Below are 18,548 nucleotides of genomic sequence, written 5' to 3' on the forward strand. Positions count from 1 at the left end.
ACCCAGTGAAAGAAGAGGAGGCAGTAGGCACAGATCAAAGTAAGACATTCCATTTAACCATGAGGAAAAAAAAATACTGTGAGGGTGACCAAACACAAGAACAGGTTTTCCAGAGAGGATGGTAGTCTCTGTCCCTAAAGATATTCAAACCAAGCAGACACAGCACTGAGCAACCTGCTGTACCTGACTCTGCTATAAACGCCCACCCACCTCAGTGGCTAAGGTTCTGTTGTGTTGCTCTCATGGATTCCATATGTCCACTTAGTTTCTAGGTGCCTAAACTCTTCCATGACTTAACAATTGACTTAAATGACTTAACAATTCTGTCCTGACTGCCAGCCTGCAAAAACAAGGGCAATACTTGCTCATTTTCCCAAAATTACAGAGAAAGGGAAAATGCTAGTTAATATCATATTTACCCAAATCTGTGAGTGAAAATTTACAATGGAATTAAACTAAAATTATTCAAGTATTTACAAAAGTTAGGAAAACACCCATTCAGCATATTGAAACTAAGTTTAGCACAGAGTTATACTGTGTCCCATGACGAGAGAGATGCAGGAAGTTGGATATATTTTCTGAAAGGAAGGTTCACAACAGAAAGAGTTGAGCAATAGCTGAAGCAAATTCTCACTTTTCAGCATTAAAAGAAAAAGAACCTCTTGCAAATCTGAGGACTGTGAAAAACATTGATATAGCAGTGAAGAACTTGTAGGGAAGGAAAAGAGGCTGAGTTTCATCTAAATTTACCTAACACTTTTCAATTAGCCAAAACTGACAAACAAATTTTCCCTACCAAGAGTAGGGAATTACTAGCTAGTACATTTAATTTCATTTTCAGTGGGTACAGGTTAATAGAGGAAGTTTAACAAGTCTGGCATCTGCATCACTTCTTCCAAAAACATTAGACATCTTGTGAAACATCTCTGAGACAAACATCTACAAAGATTGTTTTTCTCTGTTGAGAAAGCATCATTTCAGCATGATGCATGCTCAATTTTCAGCATTTGCAGACTTGCCAATATTTTACCTTAGAGCTTGTTTATACATGCACCTTCCTCCAGGCACCACCCAATCTGTCATAAACAATGAAAATAAGATGAAAGTCTGCCTGTATTCATCTACTCAGTTTGCCAGCCCAATTTAAATCACTCTGCAGAAGGGAAACCTTAAACAATCAACAAAATTGGGAACACCTGAGTTTTGGTCAGCTTTGAATCTTCTCCAAGAGCTTCTAAAGAAATTATGCTTTCAAGTCCAAGTATATCCCTCATGACTTAAGAAGGTAAAATGAGCTATTTTTTGTCTGCATCTATGAATGAATCACTTATGGAAACATTATAAATAATGTAACTGGAGCTCCAACATAAGAAGGACCTGTTGAAGCAGGACCACAGGAAGGCCACAAATAATCAGAGACATGGAACACTGCTCCTATAAGGACATGCTGAGAAAGCTGGACTTACTATGCCTGGAGAAGAGAAGGCTCTGGGGAGACTTTAAAGCAGTCTTCCAGTGTGTAAGGGAGGTCTAGAAGAAAGCTGGAGAGGGACTTCTTACAAGGGCTTTCTAGTGGCAGGACAAGGGGGAATGGCTTCAAACTGAAAGACAGTAGATTTCGGTAAGATATTAGAAAGAAATTCTTTCCTAGGAGGGTGGTGAGGCACAGAAATAGGTTCCACAGAGAAGCTGTAGATGTCCCATCCCTGGAAGTGTTCAAGGCCAGGCTGGATGGAGCTCCAAGCAACCTAGTCTACTGGAAAGTGTCCCCACCCATGGCAATGACTCTGTATGGAAGGATCTTTAAGGCCCCTTCTAACACAAGCCATTCTATGGCTCCAATATTTACACTGGTAAGCACTGTTAGGTGTAGCCAAGAAAATTCTCCCTGTGAGAAAGACTGTTATTTTAGGCCCCATATTTCTGTAATTAGTAGTTTGCAGTTTTAAAAATGTTGACCTTGATTATCATTATTAAGAAGCCGCCCTTACTTCTTATTTAGGCATTGTTTGTTGTTGAGCACGTGGTCATGCATTCAACAGCTTTCTCACAAAAAAAAGAATGGACCTTATTAGACTCTGCACAACATTCCTTCCTTTCTCCTATTTCCAGATGGTTTTTCATGCTCTGGCTTTCAGGGTTCTGCAGAATTAGGAACACATTTTATAAACACTGCTACCTCTCTGTGCTGTTCTTAACCAAGCCTTGGTATTGAAGCATTCAGACACTTACTCTAAGGAACAAGCTGGCAAGACATACTAGAAGAGCTTTAAACTACATTTAGTAGAGAAAGAGGATGCTCTACTGGCTTATCAGAAAGGAACCAGGAACAACAGCACTTCAGGGAACAGCAGGGAAATACCTGTAAATCATCCTGAAAGAATTAGAGAGTGCTCTTCCCAGGAGATGAAGAGGTGGATAGCCCAGCTCAAGTGCCTCTACACCAATTCACGCAGCACAGGTAACAAGCCAGAGGAGCTGGAAACCATGGTGCAATTAGAAAATTATGACCCAATTGCTATCACAGAAACATGGGACATGAGTTACATGACTGGAGCACTGCAGCTGAGGGCCACAAGCTTTTCAGAAGAGACAGGCTGGGAAGGGGGGTGGAGGTGTTGTGCTCAATGCTAAGGCAGGGTCAGATTGTGAAGAGCTGCCCCTGATAAAGAGACTGAGACCCTGTAGGTGAAAATCAAGGACAGGACACCTGGTGACAGGGGTTTGCTATAGGCTGCCTGATCAGAGGGAGCCTGTCAACAAGGCATGTTGTTGCATGTTTCTGTATCTTCAGATACAGAAAGCATTATACTCATAAGTTCTCATCCTGATGGGGACTCCAACCACCTGGTCATCTGCTGGGAAATCAATACAGCAAGCTGGAATCAATATTCCTGGAAAATGTGGGGGACAACTTCTAGTACAGGTATTAGACAAACTAACCAGAGGTGAGACATTACTGTACCTGGTACTCACCAATGCAGTGGATGAGCACATCAAAGGAGTTAAGATCAAAAGCAGCCTTGGCTGTAACAACCACCCTGGCTGAGTTCATGATCTCAAGGAGTTTGGGCCTGGCAAGGAGCAAAATCAAGACCCTGAACTTTGCAAGAGTGCAATTCAAGCTGTTGGAAAAAAAAAAAAAAGGTGAATGAGGTCCCCTAAGAATAGAGGGGCTGATCAGAACTCTCTTAGAGCACAAGAGATCTTTATCCCAATGTGTAGAAAATCATGGAAGGCAGGCTGGAAACTGGCATGGCTGAGTATCTGCTCATCAAACTGAGGCATAAGAAAGAAATGTATGGCCTGTGGAAGCAGAAACAGGTAACCTGAGGAGACTGCTGGGACATAATTTGGATGTGTAGGGATGGCTTCAGGAAAGTCAAAGCAAAGGACTTGGCAAGAGATGTGAAGAACAACAAGAAGGGCTTTTACAAGAACATAGGTCAGAAAACAAAGGCCAGGTAGAGTATATCCACACTGGTAAGTGAGAAGGGTGAATTGGTGGTAACTGGAAGGCTGAGGTACTCACCAAGTGCTTTGCCTCAGTCTTCACTGGCAGTAAAGCTTCCCATTTCTCTCAAGTCCCTTGTCCAATCTGTGGGTGTTGAAGGATCAAAGTCATTCCCCCTATAAGCAAAGAACAGGTCTGGAATTACTTGGTGAAGCTGAACAGCCACAAGTCTATGCGATCCTTGAGATGCACTTACAGTTCCTGAGGAAAGTGTCTGATGTTGCCAAGCCACTCTCCACCATATTTGAAATGTCCTGGCAGATAGGTGGAGCAACTGGAAAAAGGGAAATATCACTCCCATTTTTAAAAATGGGAGAAAGGAAGATCTGTGGAACTATGGACCAGTGAGCCTCACTTACATGTCTGGGAAGATTATGGACCAAATCTTCTTTGTAGATATACTGAGGCAGAGAAAAGACAAGGAAGTGATCTGAGGCAGCCAGCAAATTTTACTGAAAACAAATCATGCCTGAGTATTCTGGTGGTCTTCTATGGTCCAGAGACAGCAATGATTGGCAAGGGAAGATCAACAGACATCTCCTGTCTCCTTCTGTAAGGCCTTTATAGTCCCTAATGACATCATTACCTCCAAACTGGGAATACATGGCTTTGATGGATGTACTATTCAGTGAATAAGGAATCTGCTGGACAGACACAGCCAGAGACTTGGGGTCAATGGCTCTATGCCTAGGTGGAGGCTGGTGAGGGGTGGTGTTTCTTAGGGCAGACAGAGATCTGGGGTCTGATGGTCTTCAGTATCTTCATCAATGACATCAACAGTGACATCAAGTGCACCCTCAGCAGGTTCAGAGATGACACAAAGCTGAGACACTGAGAAGGCAGGATCCTATCCAGAGAGACCTGGACAAGCTTGAGAAGTGGGCCCATGGGAATCTCATGTGGTTCAACAAGTCCCAGTGTGAAGTGCTGCCCTGGGCCAGGGCAGTCCCAGATATGAGCACAGACTCACAGGGAGAAGAGCTCACTGAGAGCCCTGTCGAGAGGGGCCTGGGGATTCCCTGGATGAAAAGCTGGACATGACCCAGCAGTGCATGCTCACAGTCCAGAAGCCAGTCCTGTCCTGGGCTGCAGCATAAGGGAGCAGGGAGAGGGTTCTGCCCCTCTCTTCTGCCTTTGTGAGATCCCACCTAGAGTCCTGCATGAGCTCAGAAAACACACGTGACTGTTGGAGCAGATTCAGAGGAGATCCATAAAGATGATCAGACAGCTGGAGCACTTCTCCTGTGAAGACAAGCTGAAATACCTGGGCTTGTTCATCCTGAAGAAAAGGCTCTGGGGAGACCTCATTGTAGTCTTCCAGTACCTTAAGGGGGTTTATAATAAAGAGGGAGAGAGACTTTTCATATGGCCAGATAGATAGTGACAGGACAAAGGACAATCGCTTTAAACCGTAAGAGAGCATGTTTAGATGAGCTACTAGGAAGAAATTCTTTACTGTAAGAGTAGTGATGCTACCAACTGTACTACTTGGACAGAAAGTGCTCATTTTATAATCTTGTCAGATGCTAAGAATTGTTAGGGGATTTTTGCTTAGTTTTCATCCTCCTTCTTAGACCTAAGATTGTTAAAGTGAAGTCCATGAATTTTTCAGAAAAGAAACTAACTCACAGAGGAATACTTCTGGTAGTTGAAACTGTGGAAGTCCCAGTCTCATAAAATTATTTGATTGTCTTTTTTTCACAGACTTCTTCTGAGCAACTTATATTCAGATGGTGCTTAATGTCATTAATACCCAAAACCTTGTGCAAATCAATGTTCCTTGCTGTAATTGTACTAGGTTACATTTCCAGTCAGAAAGCTAACCTGGAAAAAAAGACATGCCCCAGCTAGTAAAACTTCCTTTCCTTTGCCATGGCAGATGCATCAGAACAAGCTGAATGACACAGATGATCAAAAGATACTAAGAATATTAAGTTCTCCCCTTCTGTCACAATGCCTAGGAAAATGTTACAGCAAAAATGCTGAGAAATTACTGAAATTAGGGGAAACCAGCCTAATCACATTCTAATTATATCTGGAAGTGTGGTTATACCTGGAAGTTAAAAAATATTTTTCTCTAAAAACATCTTTGTTCTAAAAGCTTTCTGAAAAGCTTTGAGAAACACATAGCCAGCCTTTTACAGGCTACATTTTTACAGGAGTGAAAATCCATCTTCTGGAAAAAACAATGGAATTACAGTTTCTGGACAAAATATGAACCTGTTATGGGCAAATCACTTGCACGAGCTGTGAAGCAATATAGGTATTTACATTAAAGAGCTACTAGCAAGTCATTGTCGGAAAGCAGCAATACACCACTTTCCACCACTTCAGTGACACTCAGAGTTAGACAGGATCACCAAAACTCTGAAGGAATAACTTCTGCCTGCAACCAAACCTGTCGTAAGGTGAAGAAGCCAGAATACAAAAGGACTTATAGAGAAGCCATGCACATTTATTATATAAATCCAGTTCCTTGAGGGTTCAAAAAGCACTTCCTACATTTCAGATGCATCTTTGACTTTCAGCTTGCATTTAAAGCATTCCTTGCTGTTTTTCTTACTTCAAGCCATGGTGAAGATTAAAACAGACAGATTTTGGCGCTTCTTTTAACCTCTACCTATTCTCAACATCTGCAGCATATTATGTAGGAATCTCTGAACTACAGGAAGTCACAGGAATGACTAAATGACTGGACTGAAAAAACTATCAAAGAATCAAATAATTTGAAAATGCAGGATGGAATAAAAAACATTTAAAATTTATTCTTTTGTGCTAACGTTGTTATTGACACCATATCAAGACTGAAATTTCTAAATCATGTTACATGAGATTATAAAGCATCTAGGCAACTTAAAGAATACTGTGGCTTGATTAAACATATATAGAGTCTGCTTTTTAAATTAACCTGATTTAAGAAAGAATGAGAATGAAGCAGCTCTTCCATAACTTTCCCAAGTAATCATGAAAACTTTCCCAAGCAATTTCACTTGTGTTATCTGTGGTCTACAAGCCAGAAAATGGAATGTTCTTGCTTAGAAAGAGGATCTTGTCTTCTCTGTCACTTCTATGAGCTAGAAAGATGAGGCTGAAGTATCAATTTCCTTACTCTTGGAGAAATTGTGAGTCTGTACAATCAACAAATGAAAGAAAAATCCTATGAAAAACTACACTATCCTTTTAGGGCACAGGAGGCATTGTCAACAGAAAAAAATATTTGTTCAGATTGTGCTAAATTCCATTTTTTCTAAGAGGTCAAATGCGCTTTCATCCTTAGACAAAACCAGATTTTTTAATGCGTTCCTGATACATATCCTTCACATTCAACTGATACTCTTCAGTGCAGAATTTGGAGAAACATTTTTATTAGGGATTTCAGGATCTTTTTACTATATATGATTCAATAACTTTTCTGCATGTATTCTGTAATGTGTGGCAAATCACTCCACAAGAGATTAGAGCGACCCCACCACTATGATATCAGTCATAAACTCTAGTCATGGTGATGTTGAAGTGTCATCTCATTTCCTAAGAGCTCCTAATATGTCCTCATTATTCCTGGCTGCAATTCGTGCATCAGGGGGATCTTGTCCATGAGTGGTATATAAGAGGGATGTTAATAGAAGCACTTGCCTGAAATCAAACCTTTTGAGAATTATGGTCCTATGTCATCAATACACATCTTCACAAGTATGCTTTGTGTTAACAAATGTTGGCAATTCACTGCAGCCTCAACTTTGAAAGATGATTACTTTTATTTGGGAACAGCTGAAGTGGAATCTGGTTTGGACCAACCCAGTGCAGGACAGGGTTCACCTCCAATCCAGCAGCTGCCAGATAGGAGAGGATGAACTGCTGAAAGGGAAGCATGCAGGTGTGCTGCACATGATCATCTCATGACTCCTTCTCCCAGACAAATGCAGAAGGTTTTCTTTGCAGGGGTAGACTTTTTATTTAAGAGATGATAAAGAAAAGCCAAGCAAGCTTGAAGGGAAGAAACCTGTACAATCACATCCTGGGTTTCACTCACATTTCCTAGTAAGAATACAACAAAGAGCAGATCACTCTTACAAGGAGAATCACTGTAGGGAGAGCATTTTTCAGTGGACCAATAAAGAAGCTGCCATGGTAAAAAGTGGACTGGCTGCATTTATAGCATTATGAAGTTTATACTAGCAGCTTAATGCAAATTTCTGTCCCTAATGGTTGTACTTAAACAGATTTTACTAGGAGGATATGGAGCATAACTCAGTTCCAGCTGCTGCGAAGGGAAACAAAATTTATTTCTGCAAGAAATAAAGAAATAACAAGAAATGCAGAAATAAAAAGAATGAAAAATAAAGAACAATGACACTTATTTTTCCAATATAATAGCATTAAGGTATTTTATAAACCTACTACAGCAAGACATCTTACATTCTGAAATTTCTTCAACTTTGGAACGAAGTTGCAAAAACCTACAGATATTTCCTAATCTTAAACAAAAATATTTGCTAAATAACATGATTTGACTTTCATTAGAGTATCATACAATCCTGTTGACTTGCTTAACAGATACCTATTCCTACTGAAGCTTCTTCCAAATTAGGAGGAATGACCTCATCCAGAAGTATTAAAACTGGTATCTATATGTAATATATATTTTATACATAAATTAATTTTTAGAAAGCTCAGCTGGCTGTGTTAATTAGCTAATCACACACCTGCTCTGTTTAGGTTTCAAGCTGGAGATCTGTAAACATGACAAGTGTTAAATTCTGCAGGCAATGCTGCTGAAGTACAAGGACAATCCTGCGTGAGCAGCTGTTCCACAGAGGCTTGTCTGAGGCTGTAAGACTGCTTCCACTTGCAAATTGTCATGGCTGGGGTAATACACAACAAAAGAAAACAACCTGAAATGGAAATATCGGGAAATGAGAATTTAAAATATCTTATTAATGTAAGCTGTTGACCTCAGATGACAGTTTTGTTTCTAGGCACAGGGGTATGTGTATATATTTTAATACACAGTATCTCTTAGTTATGTCTGACTGTAACTAACTGGAAGGAGAATTTTCTTTGCTTTTTTTTTCTTTTTTGTGAGAGATGATTTTTCAGACTTGTCAGCTTCAAGTCAAAGACAATCTCCAATAAATTCACACTTACTAAAATAAAAAAAAAACCAAACCAAAACTTCAGCAAAAAGCCCTGTTCTTTCTAATGCAACAGTCAGAAAACCAACATAGCACAGTTTATTGCTAGATCAGGCCTCCAAGTATTTGCAAATAGGAATATGAGACATGGCTTCCTTTCCCTCAGTTCAGTGGGACTTCTCAGACACGTCAAAAAAATGATACTGCTATTCAAGTAGACAAAGTTTTCCAAAGGCTTGTTTCTCTTTAGTTAAAGTCAGTAAGTGCAATGTATATTACCATACTGAATTATATTAACTCTTGTGGTACCCAGACACATGAAAATGACTGTTTGCCTTAGTTTTATGATTGTCAGTCAATCTACCAAAAAAACCCAAAAACCAAACCAACAACTTTCCAGGGGCAAATGGCCAAAAAATTAAAGAATTTAGAATGGACTCACTGTACACAAATAATTAAAGACAACCTTTTTAGACTGAAGAATTCTTGAAAGCAGGTGAGGGGCTGTTCATGCATACTTTCTGTTCCTTATTTTAGAAGAAGAAAAACTACTTCCAAAACAAATAGTCTAGTGAAATAACTAAAAAATCCTTGCAGCAAACTTACATTCATTTTCATCTTTTTTGATTCACCAATAGAGTTTCATGATCTTTTTCAAAATAAAATATTTCAAGAACATAATTTTTGCGTGTTTGTTGCAATTTTCTACAAAAACACATTCTAAAGCATAGTTGAAACTTGTTGGTATTCACCAGTAAATTAAGCAACCTTGGAAATGTGTAGAACACTACAAGAAAGAAGACCTTAAGTATAAGTATGTTTGTTACTATAAGATTTCACTTGAAACATGAGGAGATTTAAACCTTTTCCTCTTCATCAGATCCGAAAAGCATGTTGCTTTTCAAATGGATCTGCAGATGAGTGCACCACTAGCAAAAATTCCTGTCTGGAGTTGCTACGAAATACAAGCAGACTGTAGGAAAGATTTTATTAATTTTATGTTCTTGGATGAGTAAGAGACATTTCAAGTGTTTAAGCAGAGTAGCCATTAAGATTATAGTTGAGACATGATTAATTTTCCCCTTGCTGTCACCTGTGCTAGTCTATCACCTTTCCCTCTGACCTGTTTCTATTCTCATTTCCTCAGCACTCTGTGGACCAAATTTGTATTGGTGACATCAGTGATGCTGAGATCAGAAATTGGCTCCTTGCCTCTATTTTTCCCTTGCCTTCCCTTTAATTTGCCTTTCCCTGTGCTTCTCTTCAAAGATGCTTTGCTGCAGCTCTCAGTGCTTTGCAGGTATCCTTGACTACAGCTGACATTCCCATTCTCTGGCCAGCTGGAGCAGGTCTGGATATAATCCAGATCAAAAGCAGGTGGCTAATCAGCAAACGAGCAACTTGTTGGCACAAAACAGAAGTGACTCAGTCACTACTGGGTCCCCACTTTTAGTCTTAAATTTGGCCAAAAAGTAGTTGTGGGTGGTGGATCTTGAAGAAAGTGAATTGTGAATCATATTGCAAAAAACCCCCCTCAAAGCTCACAACCACAAAATGGCTATTTTGGAACTGAACAGCCACAGATACCCAGCCAGCATCCAGCTAGCAGGCAAGCCAGCAAGGCCCAATACTGCAGCACACTTGTAATGTGCTTTTTGGAGATGGCACCAAAATAACTTTGTAAGGCAAAAATCTATGATTGGAAGGATAGCAGAAATTCTATGGTATTAGAAAGAAAACTGCAAAGTATTTTAGCAAACCTTTAAAGACAGTAATTGCACAATAATGTAATTGTTGCATGAGATTTCTAATATATAATCAGTCTAGCATAGGTTCTAGGAGCAAACAAAGCTGCCATGTGCACAGTGATTTCAATATGTTTACACACCCTGCTTGTATTTGAAATCAAAGTACATCCTCCTACAAACACTTCCACCTCGTGAAGTTACTCAGCAAATCATTACAAGGATAAGATAAGTCACTATTTATTTTCACTATCCATTCTTGGATGGCTTGTTAACTAAATTTTTACTAAAGAGAACCCAAATTTAAAACTACAAGTATTTAAACCTACCTGTCAAAATTCTTGTTGACCACGGTCATTTTACAGAACAATATAAAATAGAATTTGATAGAATTTTACAGAATTATATTCATTTTACAGAATGATATCCAAAATATCCCCCTTCTTCCCATCAAGTAATTCATGCAAATTATCGAGCTGAAAGAGGAAATTCACTCTATCAACACAGACTCAACATTTCTGCCACCTAGATCAGCGGATAAAGAGTTAACCTCTATGTGCTGTCCATATACCTGCCACTAAGTTATTCTTTCTTTCAGGGAAATTGCATGTTGTGTTTGTGCTTTCAAAGTGGGGATTATCGGACTTGCAAGAATTTAGGTGTTTAGCCAAATTACATTTTCAGCACAAGAATATTATTCTCCAAGGTGTAATTGCAGATGTAAGGAAACACTGGGGGGAGAAAATGCACCATCATGGCATGGTTAGCTAGAAATTCTACCATCACATGTCAACATGGCTCCATATGCCAGGAGTACATAAAAACAAGGCCAGTGTAAGGGATCTGAACAGGAGTATCAATACAGTCTACTCAGTTTAGCTTCCAATGCAATTAAATGCTGCTTTATTTAAGCCAAGATACAAAAAACCCAAAAAAACAACCCAGTGAAAGTAGTATTTGTCAGGACAAGAAAATATGGTAGCTATGTGCAGCATAGTTCCAGAATGTTTTGGCAGCAAATCACTTGCTGTTATCTGAGTTAAAAATAAAAGGATTTCCAAAGAGGGACAAACACAGACCACATGTGTACTTTTAGAAACAAAGTAGGAAAGGTTAAATCTATGACTTTTCAAGTCCCATCTGTGATAACATGTTGCCAGTTTTTGAAACCAATGCTTTGATTTTCCAGAGGGCCTCTGGCAAAGCCTGGGCATTAAATAAAACATACAATATAACTGCAGACCTCCACTCCTAAACTGATGTGCAGGTTGTATTGGTCTGTTTCATGGCTTCTGGTAACTATCACAATCACAGCCCTTTTAACAACAAATTTTCTACTCACCAGTGTCTACTAATAGCCAGGCTGTTTCTTGAGTAAAATTACACAACAACATAATCCTTGAAATGAATAAGCTATGCCTGGAAAAAAGCACTTTCATAATGACTGAAATTTGAGATCTCTGAAGGTGGACTACCTTAACTCTCAATTCAGCCTCTCCAAAATTGCAGCAGCATTAACGCACTTGTTTCTTAAATTGTTATAACACTCCTTTAACCATAACAAAAAATAGTAGTGTACATGAGCCACAGTAGCACGATAAAAATGTTACTTGTTTACAATCTCTACTAAGTCTTCTTTATCCCTAAGGTCATCCTCTAACCAACTACAATCATAATTGCTTCTGTGTGAATTTGCTTATACATGGTGTTCCAAGTACGCCTATCAGATGAAACAAAGCATAGAAGTCAGTTTTAAAGTTATATGCCAGCTACCTGAAAAACTTGCACCAGCCATGAGGACAAAAAAGAACTGTCCCAGTCAAATGTGCTTTCCACTAACTACTAGGAACCTCCATTTTACATTCCTTGGCCTGAATATTTTCCCAGAGTTTAGTTTTAATTTGGTTTGTTTCTTATTCCCATTACAACTTTTCTCTTATTCTCACGTTCTCTTGTGCTTCCTCAGCTCCTCTCCCATATAAGAAAAAAACCATTTTTCTTCTCAGCAGACTATGCATTCCAGCTAGGAGCACAAACACAAGAAATCAGTTTCATGTACATTTAAAGGCACATTTACGAAAAACAAATAAACAAATAAACAAAAACATGGACAAAACCCCCACAAAACAAATAAAAAACCCATCCACTCTAACCCACAGGAAATAAGTATAGGAAAGAGAATGAGTACGTAGAAGTACCAGTATTTTGGGGGAGGATCCTTCATTCTTCAAAGCGGTCAAAATTTTGCGTGTTTAATGGTTGATGTACAGGAATCAAGGAATAGCAATGGATACATCAACAATGGTGATAATGGAGCCTCATCTCTAGATTTGCCAGAGCAATACAGTTTCACATTCTGTCAGTGTTATTCTCTGTGGATGCTGACTATGTAGCAGAGAAACTCAGTGTATTTGGGTTATTCTTCAACAATCCACGAGTTTTGGATAGCTGGGCTGGAATGACAACTTGCTGCTATTTCCCTTACTCATGCATATGATCCAACTCCTTTATTTACAAATTCTATGCTGTGACAAGCACAGGTATTGCAGGTCAATTCCCGAGGCAACAAGAAGTCTGCTCAACTAGCCAATCAGCTTCTAAGCGGACAATTTTTATTTAACTTTTGGGATGGTTTCTGAATTTAGCATGCTGCTAGTGTACCTAGGGTTAACCTTCCAGTCTGGATCTGCCCTGTGCAAGGATTAGTGCCACACCTTTGCTCTCAGGGGTTCTTCTGGAAAGTCCTCCCTCTGTGCAGTGGCTTCAGAAACAGACATGCCTGTGCAATCTTTATTTAGATTGCTGAACACAGCTCTTTCTAAAATGCAGCCTGTTCAGTCTCACAAGTGGAAAAAAAAAAAAAAAAAAAAAAAAAAAAGCCTTTCAGCCCAGGCAAAGTAGAAAGTAACTCAGAAGAGCAGACTACCTGCTTTTTTTGGGATAATACAGAAATAATCAGTTATTTCAGCAAGCTATGCAACCTGAAGAGTAAGTTTTACTTCCTACTTGCATAACCTTGGCTTCTGAGGAAAGAGTTGGAAAGATGAAAGGCAGAACCAGAAGCAAACAGGATTAACAAAAGCGCCCAGTTTTTTTCTTCTCCTGGTTGTCCTACCATGGCAGAAGTAGCAAGTTTAGACTCTTGCAAGTCCTCCTGAACAGGCAGGCAATGGCTGAATGTTGTGGGAATAGTGTGGGAAGAATGGCTGAAAGAAGGAAGAGACATAACTCTCATCATTACTTCAAAACAATTTTCCTGTCTCAAGAACAATTATCACCTCTTTCACAAAAAAAGAAAATTTATGGTAACAAATTCCAATTAATTAATTAAAAATAAAGCCTCTAATAATTTTCTAATGATAAAAAAATAGCTTGGTTTGTTTACAGTGGTGCAGGATAATGAATGCTTTGCAAGTGATTTCCATGTGGTCCATACCTGTTTCAGTCCTTACACAACTGCATCTCCAACTAAACTGTTGCTAGCTTGGGGTTTTTTTTGTCATTATATCCCTTACATCTAGGGCTATAATAGCTTCTTTTTTGAAACTGATTATATTTGTTTCCTTGTCCCTGAGGTATTCTTACACAGCACTCCAGTAATGGTTTCCAGTTAACTTTTAAATGTCACTTTATTTGGTCACTGGGGGGACAGTTGTCTTACTACTCTTCTCAGTCTGCTTGCATCTATCCATTCACAAATTTGTTTTCTTCCTTGTTAATTATCCTTAATGCATCCAATCTTATAAAAGGTTCAGTAGTTCACCAGCAGAATTCAGATTCTCTGTGTTTTTTGAAAGACTCCTGAGAAAGTTTAATACAATTATGCATCTGTGCTGCTTAGCAGCCTGTACACCACACATACTAGCACTTGTGAACTTAAATGTCAACATACACTTATACCCAGGCATACCACACTGACAGGTTGCTTTGCTTGATAATTTGTTCACAATACTGGGCCTAGTGAAAAGGCAGATGGCAGTCAGGGGCAAAAGGTGCACAGCCATTAATGTTATTGTTAGCACATATTAGAATGCATGAAGGCAATAGTGAGGCAGAGGATTGTACTCCTGACACACTTAGAAAAATCAATTTGCCCTGCTAGATAATAAGCAAATACAATGGGCCAATACACAGTACAGGAAACAATTGACAAAATTGTAAGCAGTATGGACAATATAATAATAACAACAATGTATCAACCTAGTTTCATCACCCAGAATATTAATATCAAGCCCTTTGTAACTAAGGCCTCTATGTTTACTTAGCTTATTGGCCTCCCTGGAATGGAGTCATTCTGCCTTCCAAAGTTCTAATCAGAGATGACCCATTTAAATGGATCCCTTTACATTTACTGAAATTAGCAAGTGCACTAGAGTTAAATCCCTTTTAGACAAACACCTCTCCAGCACAAATTCACAGCTGGATGATGGCTTATTTTCCTTGATACTTTCATCTTTTACCCTGAGCAAATTAACTCTGAGGTATTAAATTTATATACTTTCTTCCAGATACTAGTAATGTTAAGATTTAGTTGAATCTTTCTTCTTATTGTCTAATATTAGTATTCTTCAAGTACTCTTATGTCATTTAAGACACTTTATAACACCTCTATAACTAGATAGGTAACAAGTGATGACAACTTTTTGCCAGATTCCCACTCTCTGCTGCAGGGATTAACCTGACAGTTGTTTTGCTCTATTTTGTTATTGCTCTGAGCATGTCATTCTATACAAATCTTATAGTGGAAAAAGTCCTCATTAATTTTGCAGAAAAGTCCCAGATATTTTCAGTAAGTTGTAAATTTTCAGAACTTCAGAATGGCTGGTTAACTGCATGTGTTTTGTACACTCTAGAGGAAGTGAAAGTTGGAAAAACGTTTTTGTTTTGTGACAATTGAGAACAGAAATATTTGAAAACCATTGATAAGTTCTGTGCTACAAGCTTCTAACTCCTCTGAGTATCTTCTTATCAGAAACAGATTATTTTAATACTGTTCAAAAGTAGTATTCAATTCTGCTCCTTTAGTTACAAAAAGCATTAAAAATAAAGTTTATAGCCCTTCTAACAGTTTTTCATTAAAATACAATTTAGATTATTCTCTATTTTAGGAAAATAATTGAAAACTATGAGACCAGATACATCTATATTCGAGACAGTTGCAGGCTTTCAGACTGATAAAGGCTTTTAAAAATCCTAAAAAAGAAAAAAAAAATCAGGTGGACAAGAACACAATGTTTTGATTGTGGTAACAGTCTCACACATACATTATATTCCACCTGAGTATTAAAGAGTGCATAGCAAAGGATATAGGGCTCTGACTCATAAGCATTGCAGCAAACTGTTGCAGCAGTTAGACATTACTAACACACCATTCTGCTTCTGCCAGCCAAGACAATGGAGTGTCCCATGATGTAAAGTCTCTTCAATGAGCTAAATTTTCTTTTCATGGAAAGCACAGGGTGACTTTGTGAAGTTGGCAGTGCCACCTAGACAGACACAAAGTACCACAGCAAAAACCACTGCACTGTTTTGGCTTAAGAAGCAGTGCCCTACCCACACTTGAGCTATCACAGGTTAAACTGGAACAGCACCATCAAACATAGACACGATAGTTTAATCTACACAAACATTTAAGAATCTAATAGACCAACTCCAGGAATATGTTTTATTACTTTTGGGAGAGGAAGCCTATCAAGGGGTAGTGGCCTATTAAAATATTTTATTTCAAACTACTAAAATTTCTGTCAGTGCAGTAATGAGAGGAGCACTCTCATTTGAGCCTAGTAGAACTGTGAAGAGTTTAGTAATTTTTATAGAAGATCTCTAGCAAAGTTGGTGAGAATAATCTGTGCTAAGCCTCAGAACCTCATCTACAGACTTTTTTTTTTCTGCATTTATACATAAGTTTCTGAAAGTATAAAGATTTTTCCACGGTATGAAGACAGTGATTGCTACAGCTCTTCTGAGAACTTTCTTTGCCAGAGGCTAGCTACCTCCTAGCTGTCTCAACTAACTTACCTTTTATTGCACAAGACAAACTGTACAGTAAGTATCATCATCACTTCCTACCCAGAGCTGTCAAGCACATGACTGCAAGTTAAGTCAAGTACATTACACAGCTAGATTAAAACATCATGTATTAAAACAATGCTTTTTAACTGTCATTAAGTTTAACATGTACAGGTCACTGAACAAGATTACAAAGGCTAAACAGCCTCTAGCTCTCAGACAGACAGCAGGCAAAGCTGCTGCAACAATGAACACAACACTCTTGCAAGCAAAGTAGAAGAATCTATATGCAATAAAGTAGGAAATGTGTAAAGAGGCTGAACAACAATTATTTAGAAATCTTTAGGATTTCTAAAAGGAACACAGGTATCTTAACACAGAAATGTTTCTGGTTAAGCTAGACTACGTGAACTTACAATTTCTTCACAGTTACCCTGTTTATGACTGGATGATTTTTTTCTGGAATCACCTTTTTGTTGGATTAAAAGTTGCCTTCATCTATCACTTTTCTTGGGAACAATGAAGTTCTTTCTCTGTTACACGTCAAAAATACAGCCTGAAGAAGCATTACTTCACCAAAAAGCAATGGGTTGGTTCATATCACAGAATGGCCTGGGTTGAAATGAGTCTTAAAAAAGATCTAATTCTAACTGCCATGGGCAGCACCACCTTTCACTAGACCAGGCTGCTCTGAGTCCCATCCAAAATCACCCTGAACACCTCCAGTGAAGGGACATCAACAGCTACTGCAGGCAACCTGTTCTAATGCCTCACTACCTTCACAAAAAAGAGTTTCTTCCTAGTATCTAATCTAAAACTCCCGTCTTTCAGTTGGAAACCATTCCCCCTTTTACCTGTCCTTTTAAAAAGTCTTTCTACATCTTTCTTGCAGGCTCCCTTCATGTACTGGAAGGCTGCAATGAGGTCACTTCAAAGCTGCCTCTTCTCTAGAAGAAACTGAAGAAGACAGAAGAATGAACAAACCCAGTCCTCTCAGCCTTTCCTAACAGACAAGGTGCTCCATCCCTCTATCAGCTTGGTGGCCTCCTCTGGACTCACTCCAACAGTGCTGTATCCACCTCTGGGATCCCAGCAGAGGAATGCCAGGTCCATGTCATTCCTGTGCTGGGATCCCAGAGCTGGATACAGCACTGCAGGTGGGGAGCACACCAGAGCAGAGCAGAAGGTGAGGGCTTCTCCCTGCTGACCACCTTGCATACAGAACAGTACACATTTGGCCTTCTGGAATGTAAGTGCACATTTCTGGGTCATGTCCAGCACACCCAATTTACTTTACCAGTCAAAATTAACCTGACATATCTGAATTTCTGTGTTAAAACTGGTAATATGAATAGTTGTGTAAGTAGACCACTAGAAGCTATCTAAGACTAATGTAAACAGCAGTTGCAGGAAGCTGACATTTACTTCTTCCATTAGCATTACTGAATGGCCTGTCCTGTACACCATCCCCTGATGAACAATTTATTTTGGCTTCAAGATCAGTTGTTCAAAGCTAAACAGAAGCAACCTATTATTATATCCTAGCCAGAGTGTGAACACTAAATTAGAAAAAGTCTGCATACTGACAAGACCAGCTGAAAACAAAACTGCACATCTTAAATCGCATACCTTCCTTCTTGAGTGGCTGTATTTCAAGTTCATGCAACTGATTTAGTAAGGAAGAAATATAAATAGAAAATAAAAATATCTCCAGAGTCCTACTTACCTATAGCAGTTAGCAATGAGCTCATAGGGGAGCACAGACAGAATACCCTTAAGGCTTTATCTTGTCATTACTCTGCAAGCCAAGTAGCAGCAGAGATGGCTCCAATTTATCCAGGTGTTTGATAGCCTCTAGAAAAACTTACTCATCCCAGATGGCTATTTGCCTTTGGTACTTCTGATCAAATTGTGTAACTGAGCAGCTAGCAGTCATTCATCTGGGAAAACTGTTACAGTACACAACAAAATTGCCCTTGCACACTGAGAACATCTTTAACGAAATACCAAAACAATTATCTCTTAGTAGGCCATTTTCTTCCACATTTTACTGTTGTTTGCCCTTATCATCATCCTCGCCAGGTCGATTTTTGAAAAACTACATTTCTGAGATAAGAAGGCTAATGAGACATTGCAGGACTTGTCTCA

At 38.9% G+C, this 18,548-nt stretch overlaps 1 long non-coding RNA gene across 12 annotated transcripts in view; it reads right to left on the reverse strand.

Moving 5' to 3' along the window:
• LOC135291203 (uncharacterized) overlaps positions 1-18,548 on the reverse strand; it is a 79,775-nt gene that overhangs the window by 54,524 nt on the left and 6,703 nt on the right. For 8 of the 12 annotated variants that reach the window (XR_010354069.1, XR_010354073.1, XR_010354064.1 and 5 more), the window contains 3 exons: positions 8,218-8,406; positions 3,533-3,630; positions 2,977-3,125 (listed from right to left, as the gene is read on the reverse strand). This is a non-coding gene — a long non-coding RNA (uncharacterized LOC135291203). Of the gene's footprint in view, positions 1-2,257; positions 2,479-2,976; positions 3,126-3,532; positions 3,631-8,217; positions 8,407-13,506; positions 13,598-18,548 lie in introns of those variants that run through there. The other 4 variants (XR_010354065.1, XR_010354074.1, XR_010354071.1 and 1 more) reach the window with 3 other exon arrangements.

The sequence above is a fragment of the Passer domesticus genome, chromosome Z (assembly GCF_036417665.1).
Source record: "Passer domesticus isolate bPasDom1 chromosome Z, bPasDom1.hap1, whole genome shotgun sequence".
NCBI classification, from domain to species: domain Eukaryota; kingdom Metazoa; phylum Chordata; class Aves; order Passeriformes; family Passeridae; genus Passer; species Passer domesticus.